The 18,257-nt window shown below is 40.9% G+C and overlaps 1 long non-coding RNA gene across 1 annotated transcript in view; it reads left to right on the forward strand.

Moving 5' to 3' along the window:
* The window catches only part of LOC138829024 (uncharacterized), a 143,274-nt gene that overhangs the window by 98,769 nt on the left and 26,248 nt on the right, over nt 1-18,257 (forward strand). Inside the window, exon 3 of the long non-coding RNA XR_011372470.1 lies at nt 4,546-4,751. This is a non-coding gene — a long non-coding RNA (uncharacterized lncRNA). The remainder of the gene's footprint in view (nt 1-4,545; nt 4,752-18,257) is intronic.

Consider the following 18,257-nt stretch of genomic DNA (forward strand, 5'->3'; position numbering starts at 1 on the left):
ATAAGGTCATATATTTTTGCCTGTGCCAGACTGGACTGAGTTCCTCCTATTTACATTTCTTATGTGGGTAGGATGATAGGTGTGTGTTACCATGGCTACGCTTTTTCTTCTGGGTGTTGTTATGATCTTCCTGATCTTAACCTCCCTCATAGCTGGGATTACAGGTATGAATCTTTGCACTTGGCCTTACTTTCTTCTATTTTTATCAGAGTACTTTATTACAAGATATTGTAATTCTATCAGCATGACTGTCTCCATTACTTATCTTTGTTATCTTTTTCCTGTTTAAGGGTTTGGTTCATCCTTGTCATGTGGGAAGTATTTAATAGATGCTTATTAGATGACTGTATGATGACATTTGTAATAGGTCAATTAATATTTAATGTGTATTTAGCATGTACAAAAATTATGTAGGTGCTGTGTCTATGTGTGTGGAGGAAGAGAGAGAAATATCAGTAATATGGGGACATAGAATTATCGGTGGGACAAATAACTGGAAAGCAAAGAGTGCCAGACTTTATGCACAGACACTGAAGGGTGGTTAGGAGAGCCTGGAGGGGAGGGAATCATTTGAGTTGGGGTTGAATGGGAGGCAGCAGCAGAGGTGGCATTATGAAAGGTTTTCATAGATCTAGAGTTGGACAGCCATGTGACAGTGGCTCACACCTGTAATTCTGGCTTCTCAGGAAAGATCTGAGGATCGAAGTTCAAAGTCAGCCATAACAGACAAATCTGAGAGACACTTATATCCAATTAACTAACAAAAAACCCCCTGGAAGTGGAGGTATGGCTCAAATGGTACAACATCATCCTTGAGCTAAAAAGCTAAGGAAATGTGCCAGGTACTGAGTTCCAGCTCCAGTATAGGCATGAAAACAATAAAAATAAAAAGTGCTGGAGACTCCAAGCTGAGGAAACAGTAAGAACAAAAACATAGTAATCTTCCTGGAATCAAATGGCTTGAGAGTTCTAGTCTCACCATAACTAGGGAGATGACCCACTTTTTAAAAATCGAAACAAAATCCCTTTAATATCAATAAATGCCTTTTCCCTAGTTGCCTATATTTACATCCTCTGAGCAGGAGTGGTAATTAATCATCTCCAAATTGCTCAAGGATGTGAAGCAGGGTGTTCAGAAGTCTTTCCCAGCAGGAAGTGTTGTTGCAAATGAACTATTACAATTTACTTTGTGAATATCATTCCTGCAGGGACTGTCTAGTAGACAACAATAACAGGAGGTATTATTATCCCAGTCTTAACAATCACAAACTATTCATAAGTAGAGGCATTTCCAGCTGAGTCGAGTGTACATGTTTGTAATCCCCAAAATTGGGGAGTCTGAGATGAGGGGATATACCCAGCCTGGGTAACATCAAGACTCCATTTCACACAAAAACAAAAACAAATTTTTAATGGCCATCTTCTTTTGCAATAAAGTTTTAATAGTTTTGGCTACTTTTCAATTTTCAACATAATGTGAGAAAACACCCAATTGGTTAATAACGTGTTGCAATTTTTGTGTGTGACTTGAACTCAGGACCTGAGCACTAAGTCTAGTTCAGGTCTAGTCCTCTCCCACTCAATTGAGCCACAGCTTTTTTTTGGGTAGTTAATTGGAGAGAGACTCATGGAATTTCCTGTTTTGGCTGGGTTGGATTTGCAATCCTCCTATCTCAGCCTCCTGAGTAGCTAGGATTACAGGCATGAGCCATTATTGTCCAGCCTTATAATTGTTTGTTTTGTTTTGCTTTTGTGTTGGTCCTGGGAGCCGTCTCTGAATTTCTTTGTTCTCAAGGCTAATGTTTTACCGTTTAAGCCACAGTGCACTTCTGTTTTGTTTTCAGAGTAATTTATTGGAGATAAGAGTCTCACAGAACTTTTCTACCCACACTGGATTCAACCTGTGATCCTGAGATCTCAGCTTCCTGAGTAGCTAGGATGACAGGCATGAGCCACCAGTGCTCAGACTTAATTGCATTTTTAAAGTGAGAGTAACAAAATGTATTTGTTCCTCTACCCTCTTTTATGAAGATAAAAAATGGACAAAATCAAATGTAAATAATGTAAATGAACCAATATATAATAAGCCTTTCTTTTCCACAGGAAATATGTTCCAAGAACTCTAGTAGATGTCTAAAACTCTGGATAGCCCTGAACACAATATATACTATATTTGTTCCTACACACATTCTTGTAATAAAGTCTATTTTCTAAATTGGACACAATAGGAGACAGGCAACAATGGCTAATAGTAATTTGAACAATTACAAGAATATACTGTAATAAAAAGCTACACAAACATAATATCTCCCTGAGAATACTTTATTACATGGTAATACCTTGTTCTGTAGTTTACCTTGGGGGCAGCTCAAAGATAAGGCAGGACTATTGTACTTGGTCAGTTTCTAATTTCAGGATGAAAGGCATTGTATTTATGCAATGTGTTCCTGATGGAAGTTACAGTATACTTGAAAATGTCTTAAACTTCAACTTATGGGACCACCATTCTTAGCAATATATTATGCCACCCTAGTGGTGGTTTGTGCAACCTGAAGCTTATTTCAGAGGGCTCATGTAGGTTTCCTTGCTGCATTTTGGGTCTGATCACAACAGAGTCTTCTATATTTATGTGTCCAAGAGCTTGTAGGCATTAGAGGAAAGTTAATAAATTAACAGTAGTCATATATATTCCTTCCTTGTGTTTTATCAGTCAACATGCCCTCCTATTCATTTCTCTAGTGTTTTCCTAACCTGGTAGAGTAAATAGAGCATGAAAAATGAAACTCCCTTTCACAGAGGAAGAAATCAAAAGGCAGCAATGAGAAATCAGTTGCTCATCCCAGCTGGTGCTTGCCACAGAGAGAATCAGAACTCTTGCCTTCTGGTGTCTTGTCCGTTACTACACTGTGTTGACTTTTTGCTGCTGTGACAAAATACCTGAGAAAGTCAACAAGTAGAAAGGTTTATTTTAGCTCATGATTTGAGAGGATTCGGTCCATGGTTATGTGGTCTAATCACTTTGGGATCATGGCAGGGCAGAACATTATGGTTGAAGTGTATTATGTAGGAAGGGGAGGTGAGGTGGGAGAGGAGAGAAAGGGAAATAGAGAGAGTGATGATAAGAGTGAATGAGAGAGGGAGGGATGGAAGAAGAGAGAGTTAGAGAGGGAGAGGGAGAGAAAAGGAGGGAGAAGGGGAGAGAGGGATGGAGAGAGAGAATGTGTGTGCTTTAGGGTACATCCTCTTGGGCCTATGTCTTTCATCAGGCCCCATCTCATCTCCTGCAGTTTACACTACTTCCTACCAGTACCACCAGCCAGAGCCTAAGCCATTGCTATATGAGCCTTTGGGGACATATAGGAGCCAAATGTATATATGGTGCTCATCAAGAGTGCTGTTGGGAAGAGGGGCAAGGAGAAATGTGATTGTTGTGGATATACATACAGCTGATAACTGACCCCCAGCAGCCGGCTCCAAAGCCCCCCATACTGTGACAACATTCCAGCCGCTAGGTATCAACAGTTGTGTCCAGGACCAAGGGATGGAAAATGTGCAGGAAGAGGGATTGGGCCTGATTCTAAAGATTGGGTCCATGTATTCAAGTACATTTCAGAGAGCAGATCTCACTCAAGATGCCTTCAACCTACCAGGGGTTTTTCTCCTGTGGTTACCTTGTGACAACGTATCTTATGAAGCAAATTTATTTGCAAGCAAAGGGCACCAGACTGTCAGCTAACAAACAGGTCCTAAATTTCCCCACCCTTGTTGTTTCAAAGTTTATTTTTAACCTTTCAGATTCTTTTCATGGTAATTTACTAGATTTTTTTGTTATTGTTTTGAGGTAGATATCTTGCTATGTTGTTATGGTGCCTTAGCTGGCCTTGAACTTCTGGACTGGGGATACTCTTTTGTCTTAATCCGTTAAGTAGCAGGGACTAAATTTTCTAGAACCTTCTGTAGCTGCCAGTAGAATTAGGTTTCCCATCCTCCCAAATCTTCAGTAGGTATTTTAAAAGACTCACTGCTATAACTCATGCCTGTAATCCTAGCTACTCAGGAAGCTGAGATTTGAGGATTGCAATTTGAAGCCAGTGTAGCAGGAAAGTCCATGAGACTCTTACCTCCAATTAACCACCAAAAAGCTAGAAGTAGAGCAGTGGTTCAAGTAGTAAGAGTGCTATCTTTGAGCAAAAAGAATCTCAGGGACAGTGGCCAGGCCCTGAGTTTAAGCCCTATGGCCAACTTGAATACACACACACAAAAATCACTGCTTGTAAGGAGGAAAAATAAAAGTATTTCTTAAACATGAGATACAGAGTCTTCCTCCTCCCTGGAGAGTACTGTGTTTATTCCCACTTCTTGTCTCCATCCCCAAACTTTAGGTGGGAAACAAAGCCAGCTGTCCTGAGAGCCTATCTTTTGCTCTCTTTGGATCTGACCCATTCTCAGGGACTCTCAAAAGAAACATGTTACAGCAGCCCTTTGAAATGAAATGCTTTTCTATTGAACCAGAAAATAATCATATCCTCCCATTTTACTCTTTAGGGTACAGATTGATCTGCCTTGATTTGTCAGAGAGCCAGACCTGCAGGCAAATAGATACCAGAGAAATCATCCAATCTTTTAAGCCAGCCAGTAATTGTTCCTCCTGTCAACTGGCTAAATGACTTGTATCTGGAGGAGACGGTCAGAATGAATCAGAATGCCCGAAGTGACAGAAACACAGAAGAGTCAGAGTGTGCGATCTCAGAGTAAGTGTTTCTTCATGTCTTACAAGGCTCTGTTTCATGTTTTTCTCCCTTACCTTCTTACTCTTTCTCCTGGAGCTATTATCATCCAGGAAAGAGCAAGGGCAATAATAGGTGGATGCGATACTGAGGACAAATAGCTTGTGTTGGAATAAAGATAGGTGAGTATTAGCATTTAATTCTAGGATGTGCTGAGTTAAATATTAATCATTAACAAAACCCTGAAATTCCTATAGAAGAAAGGCCACGACGGACGCGAAGTGAAGCTCTTTGCTGGTGAGATGGCCATCATCTTTTTTCCCTTCTGCCTTTCTGCAGGGTTCACATTCAGGGTCTCATACACAACTGGAGAGCAATTTATCATTGAGCTGCATTCCCAGTCCAGTCCATCATTTGAAATCAACAACAATAAAGTAGTTTAAGTATACCAAAACCAAAAGCTGGACATTGGTGGCTCCTGCCTGTAATCCTAGTTACTCAGGAGACTAAGATCTGAAGGATTAAGGTTCAAAGCCAGCCCAGGGGGCTGGGAAGGTGGCTCAGTGGTAGAGCGCTTGCCTTGCATGCATGAGGCCCTGGGTTCGATTCCTCAGCACCACATAAGCCAAAAGAAAAAAGCCGGAAGTGGCGCTGTGGCTCAAGTGGTAGAGTGGTATCCTTGGGCTGAAGAACTGAGGGACAGCGCCCAGGCCCAGAGTTCAGGCCCCACGACCGGACACCTCCCCTCCCCACAAAGCCAGCCTAGGCAGGAAAGTGCATAGATTTTTCTCTCCAGTTAACCGCCAAAAAGCCAGAGGTGACAGAGCACCAGCTTTGAGCAAAAAAACTAAGGAACAGCCCCCAGGCTCTGAGTTCAATCATAGTAGTTGCACTAAAACAGAACAAAACAAAACAACCTTCAAAGAAGATGAACACTTACTACTGAGATTGACTGACTACTCAGATTGTTAAGAGTTGCTATTTCACCATATTTAGCATTTACTTATTCTTTCCTTCTTTCTTTCCTTTCTTTGCAAAAAAAAAAGTTACAGCATTTATTCTTCTGTCTCACTGTTTCCTTTTTCTCTCTTCTTCTTTAGAGAGAATTGTTAACATATCTATATTCAAATTAAAATTTCCTGTTCATTAAAATTACTTTTAAAAATTACTTTAAGCTGATCTCCGATGGCCTGTAATCCTAAGTACCCCGGAGGCTGAGATCTAAGGATTTCTATTTGAAGTCAGCCCAGACAGACAAATTTGAGACTTTTATCTCCAACTAACTAGCAAAATGTCAGAAGTGGAGCTGTGGTTCAAATGATAGAGTAGAAGAGTCTTAAGTAGAAAAAGGTAAAGGAACACTCGAGGCCCTGAGTTCAAGGCCCAGTACTGTCACAAAAATAAGTTAACAAATATGTAGGTAAACATGCAGAAATAGTATGTACTACTTTTGGGGGCTGGACTTTCCTGTTAACCTATTTGGTATAAGACTATCCCTAAAAAATTATTATTTTGTGGCAGTACTGGTTTTTGAACTCACCATGTACTTGCTAGGCAAGTGCTTTATCACTTGAGACACTTTAGAGCCCACATTTTTTTAAACATTCAACATTTCCTTGCAGTTTACTCATGTTAGTATTAATAGATCTAGTCCAATTGTTTTAGCTGCTGTATTGTTTTACTTTGCAGCATAACCCCCAATTTGCTTAATTTTACCTTATAAACATGTTTTTCCTCTGCAAACAATGGTGGAACACATAGCCTAACTGGTCTCCTTATTTAAATGCTCTGAGATTTATTCTCTATGGCATTTAAATACGAATGGAATTTCTGGGGTACAAAGTAGACCTTTCTTCAACTTTACTACCTACAACCAAATTGTTATATTGTGCATCTAAAATTAGTTAATCCAGCATCACCTTAAAGTTAATTCAGCTTTGCTGTTTTGGTGCTGAGAGTGCATGGTCCCTTTTTCAAAGCAGGAGTTCTTAACTACTTTTAAAAATATTTAAAAATATAGTTTTTTAAATGCAAAAATCTTTTTTGAGATACAACATGCTATAAGACATTCCACTTAAAGTATATAGTTATCTGGGTGCCAGTGGCTAATGCCTATAGTCCTAGCTACTCAGGATCACAGTTTGAAGCCAGGCTGGACAGAAAGTCTGTGAGACTCTTATCTCCAATAAACTACTCAGAAAACACCAGAAGTGGTGCTGTGACTCTTAGGCTTAGAGTGTTAGCCGTAAGTATTTTACAAAGAGGCTCAGGGCAGCACCCAGGCCCTGAGTTCAAGCCCCAGGCCCAGCAAAAGAAAGAAAGAAAGAAAAAGAAGGAAAGAAAGAAAGAAAGGAAAAAAGAAAGAAAGAAGAAAGAAAGAAAGAAAGAAAGAAAGAAAGAAAGAAAGAAAGAAAGAAAGAAAGAAAGAAAGAAAGAATATAGTTAAGCCAGGTGCTAGTGACTCATACCTACTCAGGAGGCTGAGATCTGAGGATTATGGCTCAAATTTAGCCCTGGTAGAAAATTCTGTGAGACTTATCTCCAAACCACCAGAAAGTGGTTCTGTGGCTCAAAGTGGTAGAGCACTAGCTTTGAGCAAAAGAGCTCAGAGATAGTGCCCAGGCCCTGAGTTCAAGCCCCATGTCTTACAAAAAGTAGATAAATAAAAAAAGATAAAGTTAATGATTTTCAGTATATTCACAGATACATGTAGCCACCATCACAGTCAACTTTAGATTTTTATTCTCACAAGAAAAAAAATCCATTTTCTTTTTTCTTTTTTTTTAAATTTAATTTTATTTTATTTGTGAACATACTATACAGAGGGGTTACAATTACATGGGCAGGATAATGCGTACATTTCTTACCAAGCATTGCACCCTCCTCCTTTGGTTTACCCTTCACATCCCTTCCCAGCCTCCCCCCTCCCCCCAATCCCAATCCTTCTCCTCCCCCCTACCTCCCCCCCCTCCACACCGACGTTGTAAAGCTCGTTTTGGACATGACAAATTGTACTTCTCATTGTTGCAACAGGTCCACCTGTATCCTTAAACAACTGGTTTTTCCCCATCTCCTCCACAAGTTATACTGACATCAAATATAGTGAAAGCAGGGGTTATACTGTGGGGGAGGGACATACAAAGCAACAAAGAGATAATCTTATAAATGCGTTAGAAACACATGCATGAAAGAAAAAAACATTAAAATACATATCTAAGGGTTCATTTTCCTGACCTCACATTATCTGACCTTTTCTGCTTGACTCATACATATTGCAAATAAGGGAAACCATGGGACCTATGTTTCTTTGGGCCTGGCTTACTTCACTTAATATAATTTTTTCCAAGTTTTTCCATTTCCTAACAAATGGGGCAATGTCATTCTTTCTGATGGAGGCATAGAATTCCATTGTGTATATATACATTTTCTTGATCCATTCATCTGCTGAGGGACATCTGGGTTGGTTCCATATCTTAGCTATGGTAAATAATGCTGCAATAAACATAGTTGTGCTGGTAGCTTTAGTGTGGTCTTGAAAAAATCCATTTTCTTTAGCTATCATTCCTTATCTTCCCCACCAAACCACCCATTGCAGTTACAGAGTTCCTGCTTCTGAACTTTCAAATGAATAATTTATGGTTCTGAACCATGTTTTGGATTGTGGACACACCTTGAAACTACAGAAAGCCATGACCTCTCTCCCTAGAATATAATGTGCACACGTACATTCACCCAGACTGTTATCCCATTTCATTGATCCTCTGAAGACCAGGTGATGAACCCATGCTCTGTGGCCAGTCAAAATGGGTAGTGGTCAACAGGTTCTGCTCTTGTTCCCAGGGTCATTGCTTCCCCAAGGGGGATAGTCATTGTAGAAGTAAGCAAAGGATAGCCACCAAGTGTTTATAGAGCCAAAGAGACTGTGTTTGTAATACATAGCTTGCCAAGGAGGGGGGCAATGGCGAACAGATGTCATCTGCAATTATTCCTAAAGATGTTAATTATGCAAATGGAATCTCTGATTAGGAGTCTAAAAAAAGAGGCCTATATATTATAGGGTGTTGGATGTATACAATCAAGCATGCTTGCTAACGGTTCCTCCAGGTAATAACTGTTGGTGCCAGACTCCTCACTAACAGCTCTTGTTTTCCACGTGCCACCTTGAGGGTAGAAGAGGGGACACTTTCCAATGGTGGAATATTAATGCTGGAGGTAAAAAGTAAGATCATGGTATGTGGCCCTGTCCTCATATGGAGGCAGAAACAGAGGTCCTGAGAAATGACATGATGTCACCAGCAGAGCAAGGATATGAACCCATCTCCTTTCTATCATTATTCACCTTCCCTTACCTTGTTGCATCAAAGTTGACACAAGTTAACTATCAATTTTCCAGTTAGATTCTACCTTAAAGCTCTCTGACGTCAGCCCCAATGGATCAGGTAACCAGTCTCTCCTTAACACAGTTGTGGGGTGCATGTGAGTATATATGCACAGACAGGTGGATGTGGGAACAGGTAACTAGAATAACACAGGGGCTAGAATCTAGGCTATTGTACTCAACAGCATAGATGCTGGTCCCGTGTCTCTAGACAGTAAGAGCTGATTAACAATTCCATTTCTTGATTGTAATAGTGACATTTCAGAGGCTCAGTAAGTAATTACCCAGTGACTACCATATTGAACAAAGTAGGACATTTCTGTCATTGTAGAAAGTATTTTGGACCAGGCTTTCTAGAATCCAGAGGCAGATCATTTTTGAATCTGCATTCCATTCATACTTCTAAGAGTGAATGCCTGTTTGAGTTGAAATTTCCAAACCTCACTTTCCTCATCTATAATCTGGGCACAAGCACAGTATCTGCCTCTGGGCTGCTGAAAAGATTACAAATGTATGTGTATTGAGTGCTTAGTAAAGGTAACACTTTTTAAGCACTAAGTAATTGCTGTTATCTCCATTAAGCATACTAGTATCCTGCTAAGAGCGTGCATAATGCAATTTGTTCCCCAGAAGAGTAAGGAATTAGTTGCCTGGGGCCCTAGGACTCCACTAAGCCTAAGTCTTGATTAGATTTTAGCGGAAGGAGGTTGGGAATGTGGAAATGGAGGAGGGGAGAAGGGAGGAGAAGAGAAGCCAATCAGTCTCCTGGGCAGACAAAGTAATGTGAGTTGTGTGAAGTGATGAGAGGAGGCGAAGATTACCCATTTCACACATTTGCCAAGGACTGGTCCAACAAGTACCACCAGTGATAAAGACACCAGGTGGCCATGAATGCGGCGGTCCTGGGTGGTTTCACGTCCTCTTGTCCATTGTACTAACTGCTTGCCTGCTTGTCCACAAGAGGGAGGCAGGGGAAAGGAGAGCAAGGAATCCCATCTTCAAAGTCCAACTGGCTCTTCACTAGCAGCATTCTCTAAAAGGCAGTTGTGGAGGAAGCCGAAAGCTCCTGATAAAAGTAGGAGTGCCTTTCCTGCAAGCTCCCAGGCCTCAGCTGTGTGTTCCTTGAATCCATGACCTCAAGATCTTCTCCCAAAGACTGTGTATTATTCTCAAAAATCACACTTTACAGCCTCTCAGGGTATGGGTGGGTAGGGGACAATTTCACACCTGGCTTAAGACTGTGCCAACTTCCTCTCCTCCCCCTCCCCCCAGCAACCACACACACACACACACACACACACACACACACACACACACACACACACACACACACACACACACACACACACACACACTCATCAGGCTCCCAGACAAAGAACACAGAAGGTGTGAGTGAAATGGAGGGCAATGGCTGTCTTCCAGGTAATTTAACCACACGGCCGGCCATTCCACAGCATCGATTGTGCTGCCAGGGCTCATAAAGCATTGGGAGAAGATATTAAAAATAATTCTTTTTGCCCTTAGGGAATTTTCAAGTAATTTGGGAGCTAGTGAGCCAAGGGACAGAAGGGGCTTCAGGTGGCAGAGGGGAAAGAAACTGTAGCAAAAGCCTGGAGATGTATTTTAGCCCCTAGTCTGCCATTAATTAGTGGAATGGCTTTGGGTCAGTTATTGCAATTCTTTGGCTCTCCTCATGCCCAATCATGTATAAATTTAAGCTGAAGGACTGAGTGATTTTTAAGTTCTCCTCTATTTCTAGAACTCTGAGATTCTAATTCAGATGTGGGCTTGTGAATTTCTGTGTTCCTGAGTAAATTTTTTTTTCCAACTAGGGTCATCAGTCCAGTCTAATTTGGTTTTGAAATAAACAGTACATATTTTTGTATGCCACTACTGGGGTTTGACTCAGGGCCTGGACATTGTCTCTTAGCTTTTTACTGCTCAAGGCAGATGCTCTAGCTCAGCTATAGCTCCACTTCTGACTTTTTGGTACTTAAATGGTGATAATAGTCCCATAGACTTTCCTGCCCAGGCTGGCTTCGAATCACAGGCTGGCTTCAGATCTCATCTTCCTGAGTTGAATAGGTAGGATTACAGACCTGAGCCACCAGTGCTGAGCTAACAATGAATATATATATATGTGCATATATATATATATATATATTAGTGTGACTATATCCCATGCAATATTGTGGATGTATTAATACCATAAGGGATTTGTCATTTATCTGAAATCTAAACTTAGCTGGTCACCCTATGTTTTATCTGACAGTCTCTATCTTCTATTAAGGATGTCTGATCTTGTTTAGTGGGGCAAGCCTTTGTAGGAGTTGGGGAGGGCATTCTGCTTCTCTTTCCATGAATCAGTAAGCACATCCTGATAGGAAGAAGCTGATTAGTTTGGTTGATCAGCATTTGTAACATTCCTTGGCTGTAGTTTATGACATTAGACTGACAGGGCTAACAGTGCCTAGAGCAAGGCCCTTGGCTTCCACTTGGAATTTTCACTGCGTAGACATGGGAGGTAAGAGATACATTTCCTCCGCTCCAAGTCTCCTCTCTCCCCATCTCAAAGTCAAGCTGTTCAAGGGAAAGAGGAAAGAAATTCTCCCTTTGTCCTTCTGCCTCTGCAGACCCCATTTATTCCAACATGCAGTGGCTGGATGTGAAGTTAGCTCTGAGGGCCCATCATCATAGACCTGTAGGGGTGCTCAGGTATCTCGTACAGATTTGGGATGAGAGCAGAAGTTCCCGATGTCCTAAACTTTACTGTTTTTTCTTTCCTCCAATCTAGCTTTTTTGAATTTCAAGGATGCCTGTGGGTCTAAACTTGATTCTCCTTGGTGAACTAAATGAACCAGCCCACTGGTTCTCCTCAGTGGATTTCTGGTGTTTTTCTGTTAGTTTTGATGTCGAAGAGAGGAGCTTTGAGACTTAGATCCCAAACCTTTTACATTATTGTTTTCTCTAAAAATCCTAATAATTGTCCCATTTAGAACTATCTTTATTATTTATAAAGGGAAAAGAAAGGAGATCAGCATATGAAGTCATTAAAAAGAAAGAAGTAGGTGAAAAGGACAAAATACAGGTTATCTTCGGACATATCACTTAATTATAGAAGTGAGAAGAGGGCTGGGAAGGTGGCTCAGTGGTAGAGCGCTTGCCTTGCATGCATGAGGCCCTGGGTTTGATTCCTAAGCACCACATAAGCAGAAAAAGCCAGAAGTGGCGCTGTGGCTCAAGTGGTAGAGCGCTAGCCTTGAGCTGAAGAGCCGAGGGACAGCACCCAGGCCCAGAGTTCAGGCCCACGACTGACAAAAAAAAGAGAAGAAGTGGGGGGGGGGGGAGAATATGCAGTAAAAGGAGAGAATGCAGTAAAAATTTTATATCTATAAAATTAAGAAAAGAGAGGGAAGGAGTGTGTTGGGAGAGAGGGGTGAGAATATTGTAAGGGGTGACATTGATCTAGATACATTGTATTCATAAACTGCTTTGTTGAATGCCAACACATTTTTTAACGATAATAAATATTAGAAAAATATGGAAATGATCTTGGGACTCCATACTGAGAGTGCTTGTTTACCATATAGAGGAAGATAAGGAAGGCTTGTGTTGTCCAGTCATGGCATCTCTAGTTACAGATTTTGACAATGAGATGCTATGAGAAGATGCCTCTTGTGGTTGTCAGCGTGTGATGTCATCACGGTCACTGGGATGCTCATAACCGAATTCCTTCTTTCCTGTTTTACAGCTGCATGCAACAGTGTGACTCCATGCTTTCTGTACTTCCCTTTCCTGAACACAGATCTGATTGTGTCATAGACAGTAGCTCCATAGCATGGCATGCAAAGCCTTTCTTAGCTAATAGGATACTCCTGGCATTTATTTTGATGTTTTCTTTTTCTCCTGCTTTCCAGGATACACAAAAAATAAACACTTAGGCTGGGTGCTGGTGCTCATGCCTGTAATCTTAGCTACTCAGGAGGTTGAGATCTGAGGATCAGAGTTTGAAGCTAGCCCAGGCAGAAAAGTCCATGTGACTCTTACCTTCAATAAACTATTCAGAAAAAGCTGAAAGTAGCACTGTGGCTTAAGTGGTAGAGCCATAGCCTTGAACAAAAGAAGCTCAGGGATAGCCCCAGGACCAACACAAAAAAATAAAACAATAAGCACTTAGATATCTTACAAACGTCTCCAAATCTTGGTACATACTAATCTTTCTTTGTGTGTGCGTGTGTGTGTGTGTGTGTGTGTGTGTGTGTGTGTGTGTGTGTGTGTGTGTGTGCATGCACTCATGCCAGTACTGGGGCTTGATATCAAGGCCTGAACACAATCCCTTTGCTTTTTTGTTCAGAAGCTTGTGTTCTATCACTGGAGCCACAACTCTACTTCTGGCTTTTTTTTTTTTTTTCTGGTTGTTCAATTTCATTGCAAATATTGTTCTTTGTTTTTTTTTTTAATTTAAATTTAATTTTTTTTATTTTTTTATTGTGAAAAAACTGTACAGAGGGGTTACAATTACATAGGCAAGATAATGAGTACATTTCTTATCAAGCATTGTAGCCTCCTCCTTTGTTTCCCCTTCCCATCCCTTCCAAGCCTCCCCCCCCAATCCTCCCCCTACCCTCCCACCAAAGTTGTAAAGTTTGTTTTCAACATGACAACTTGTACTTCTCATTGGGGTATTTGGAGAGAAGAATCTCACACATTTTCCTGTTTGGGCTGGCTTGGAAGTCTGATCCTTAGATTTCAGCCTCCTGAGTTAGCTAGGCTTGCAGGTGTGAGCTACTGGTGGAGCCGTTGGTCTTACTGCTTTTAATGCGTTTCCTCTTCTCTGGCAAATGGTCTGTCTCTTTTGAGACTTCTAAGCCAAGTTGAAATTCTCTCCCTGGCAGGCTTTTGGTTCACCTTTCGCTGCTGTCAGATCCCACCATATTGCATTGTAATGATGGGGCCAGGTGTCTGTCTCTCCCATTGCTCTAAGAGCCTCTGAGGGCAAACAGCTTGAGTCCATTCATCTCTGTATTCTTTCAGTGTTCTCTGCCTCTGATCCTCCTGTATCACAGTGCTTGGCACAGCAGGGACATTTAATGAGTGATGATTGCCTGAACGGAGATCTCAGAGGATGGCTCAGATAGCTGATATTCAAGTTTTTTTTTTTAATCACTGGTATGTATGGGTTTGTAGACAAAATAAGTCCTCAGGGTGGAAATGATTGAATTGATATAGTAGTATAGGACGATATTGCAGCTCACAAAAATGGAATACATACTGTAATTTGGGAGGGATAGGAAACTCTATCTCAAGGTACAAGTGAGAATAGAGACATAGTAGCATGAAACATTTGTAACAGGCTAACATGAGCATTAGTATTTAGCATTCTGTAATCCTTCCTTCTTTGGTATAGAGAACAACTGTTTTTGGTATTAAGTAATATCTCATCAACATATGCATTATGACTTATGGAAGGGATTTTTTTTCCTTTGTCATGTAAGATTCCACGGCTCAGCAAAATGTCTCTGCTGGCAAGCACTTTGTGAAATGCTGTGAGGCAGATCCCAGGGATTAAAGGTGTTTATTGAGCATGTTGACTAAATGATATCTAGAGTGAGGCTTCTTCTAGCATTTCAATTTCCTTCATACTGGGCATAGATTTAGTTCTTGAAGTCTAACGATCTTGAGAAACTACAAAGCTAGAATCCCTGCATCTGGAGTCCAGATATGAATCCCAGCCTTGCTATTAAACTTCCGTGTGATCCTGGGAAAGTGACACAACTGCCTGGAGCTTTGATTTCTCCATCTTCACACCAAGAGGATGATCTCTCAAATGTCCGGTTTACCGTTTAGATTCTATGTACCTCTCTGCAGAGTTGGATTTAGTCTGAATTTAATGAAGCTTCAGCTTTAGGGTTCTTTGTTTAGTCGGCTCCAAAAGCTCTGCAGGAGCCAGGCCACTGCCGGGTATATGGTCATCTATTTTTGTAAACTTTCAAAGGTAAGATTTTTTTTAAAAAATTTGAAATAGTTATGACAGCTGTTTCTACTCTCCTTCCCCACCCATCACAGTTGCCCAGGTATGGGTTGGATTGGAAAAGGCTGCAAGTATTTTGGGGCTCTCCATATAAGCAACGTAAGTTGGGACTATTATTTGAGTATCTTTATGTAGTTTATAGCCACTTTATGGAAAGCACATTTTTGTGAGCCATGCTAATATACTTATTGCTTCTGGTAGTATAGTACTGCACAAGAAGCATATAAAGAGTAGGAGAAAAACAGTATGTGAAATGTATAGAGCTAGAAGTTAGTCTTTGGAAAACTCCTTAGTCATCAGCCATGAAATTATAAATGAATGATTCAGTTCACAATGATTCTTAGACAAACTGGAAATGGCCTGTCAGGAATATAGTCAATAATGTAGCATATTCAATTATGCACACACTTTTTAATTAGAATCTATCAGAATCTCTGTGTCCATGTGTCTGTAGGGACAAAGTCTGTGTGTGATATTGCAGGTTTGATGCATGGCAAGCTAAGTCTCAATCTATCAGTCTGATGCATCTAGTCTTGATGAATTCGGGTGGTTTCAGGTGAAACAGCATACAATATTGACACAGTTCACTAGAAAGTCCTTCAGAATTGAGTTCTAGTGACAGATCACCTATACTCATCAGTAAGGAAAAAAGATACAGCATAAGTAACTTGATTAGTCTGTTATGTAGCTCGATATATTATAGTCACAATGCTGAAATATATTTGACTTGTCTTGGTGTATGCCTAAATCTTGGATTAATTTTGTATCAGTTTTCAGAATTATTGATCGGATTGAAATTCAAATGCAAAGGGAAACTGAAAGATGTGAACTGAGAGCAAGAGGACTTGCAGAAGCTTCAAAATGCTGGAAACTCTTTTATCACAACTGTGATGACCAAACATCAGAAGCCCAATAGCAAAGACAATAGAGATAAAAGGGTGGCAGAAGAGGGAAAGAAACGCTGTGGGCTGGGACCCTCTGGGACAGGGAACAAAAGAGCAGAAGGAAGGTAGAAGTTGTACTGGCACAGGGCATGGATTAGAGCTAGTTAAGGGTAATTGATCCAAAGGGGTGTAAAATGAACCTCTGGATGAGAAACCTCTAGGACCCTTACTCTCATACCTCCCACGAATGGAAGAAAGTGGATCAGGCTTACCCTAAACTTGACAAAAATCCTAACATTTTTATTCATTATAATGAGGATGTTAAAAAAAACTAAATATATCAACAATAACATTTTAGCCAACTGAATTATCTTTCTTACTTATCCATAGGAAGATTATAGGAAAAAGAAAACTAATCATACAAAGAGAGAAGGAAGCTGGGTGCTGGTGGCTCCTGTCTGTAATCTTAGTTATTTAGGAAGCTAAGATCTGGGGGACTGTAGTTTGAAGCTAGTCTGTGCAGAAAAGTTTGCTAGACTCCACCTCCAAAATTATGAGTAAACAGTAGGACTGGAGTCATGGTTCAAAGTGGAAGCTAGCCAGCCTAGCAAATGCAAGGCCCTGAGTTCAAATGTCAGTACTACCAAAGTGTTCAGAACAATACTGTCAAAATAGGTCTGGGCACAGCAGTTCAAACCTGTTAGCTCAGCACCTCTGGCAGTAGAGATCAAGAGAATTGTGGTTCAAGGCCAGCCTGGCAAAAAGTTAGTGAGATTGATCAATAAGCCAGGCTTGGAACCTGTGAAATGTTCCTGTGATCCCAGCTGTGGAGGAGGCCAGAAGAAGGAGGATTATATTTTGAGGAGAGCCCTGGGTAAAAACATGAGATACTGCCTCACAAACATGAGACCCTGAAATTAAACCTCAGCGCCACTGTGCGGAGGGAGGAGGTAGAAATGCATGAGGCAGTTTACTAGAAAATAGGTTTTGTCATATGTTTTCTGGATTCTGCAATATAGGTGGTACTTTTCAACTTTTAATTTAAAAAAATTAATGCTTTTATTAGTATTTTAATGAACATTTCTATGACCATGTATTAGTTATGCAAGGAAGCTTCATTGTGATATTTCCATGCACACATATAATGTACCTTGGTTAAACTCACTTCCTTCCATCACTCTCCTTCCTCTTCCCTCCCCTCTTCTAACAATAATTTCTACAGGTTTCATTGCGCTATTGGCACACGTGCATATGAAGAACTTGAATCACGTTCACCTTCCTCCCCTCTCTGGCTGGTGCCCGGCCTCCCAACACAATCTGTTTTACTTTCCTGTCTTTAAAACAATTATTTTTAGGATTAGAAATAGTTTTTTTTTTAATTTATGAGCTGTTACTTTGTTGTAAATAAATTTTGCTTGTAATTTGCACAGTATTCTCTTGGTATAAAGGGTTTCCCAAAGCAGATAAGCTGGGTCTGTGTGTGCTCCTCTGTGCTGCCAGCCAGGCAGAACAGTTTTCCAGCCTTGAGTGTAGATTGGAGTCTTCTGGGGATGTTGGGAGACCATACACAGCCACTGAGGTCCTGGCAGAGTTAGTGCACCGCCCCCCCCACCCCAGGTAATGTTAATGTTGCCAGTCTAGGGACCACACTTGGAGATCCAAAGATCCGAAGCAATGCTGCTCACCTGGCTGTGTGTAGGAACCTGGTAGTGCTTTTAGAAGCCTGGCTCTACCCCTGCAGATCCTTCCTCAGGTCTTCCTTCAATGGAGTCCTCTGGTGGTATTTTTTTTTTTTAATGCTACAAGTAGAGAAAGTGGCCTTTTTATATACGATTGGCGTGAGTACAAATTTGTGTAACCATTTTGGAGCTTGATTTGGCAATATCTTCTTGGAAGACATTGAAAAAAGACCAACTGGCAAAGCAGTCTGGAAAAGGCAGTGTACTGATCAATGCTTGCCCCAGGGTCACAGAGCAAGGTGCAGCTGTGCGGATGGGCCTTGGCTAGGAGAAAATAGATATTCACCTGGCACCAGACATAGTCTCTGTGATCCAGGAGCTCCACTTATAGGAATTTATCTTTGTAATAATTTATGTATGAGGATTACATACAAGCTTATTCAACCCCTATTATGTATAGTAGGGGAAAACTGGCAGGAGCCCACATGTCCATCCACTGATTACACGAATTACAAAACACCTTTGTCATGGAATAACAATCGCTAATCTTAATTGAGC

This window comes from Dipodomys merriami, unplaced genomic scaffold, assembly GCF_024711535.1.
Source record: "Dipodomys merriami isolate MVZ:Mamm:240054 unplaced genomic scaffold, mDipMer1.0.p SCAF_17, whole genome shotgun sequence".
NCBI classification, from domain to species: domain Eukaryota; kingdom Metazoa; phylum Chordata; class Mammalia; order Rodentia; family Heteromyidae; genus Dipodomys; species Dipodomys merriami.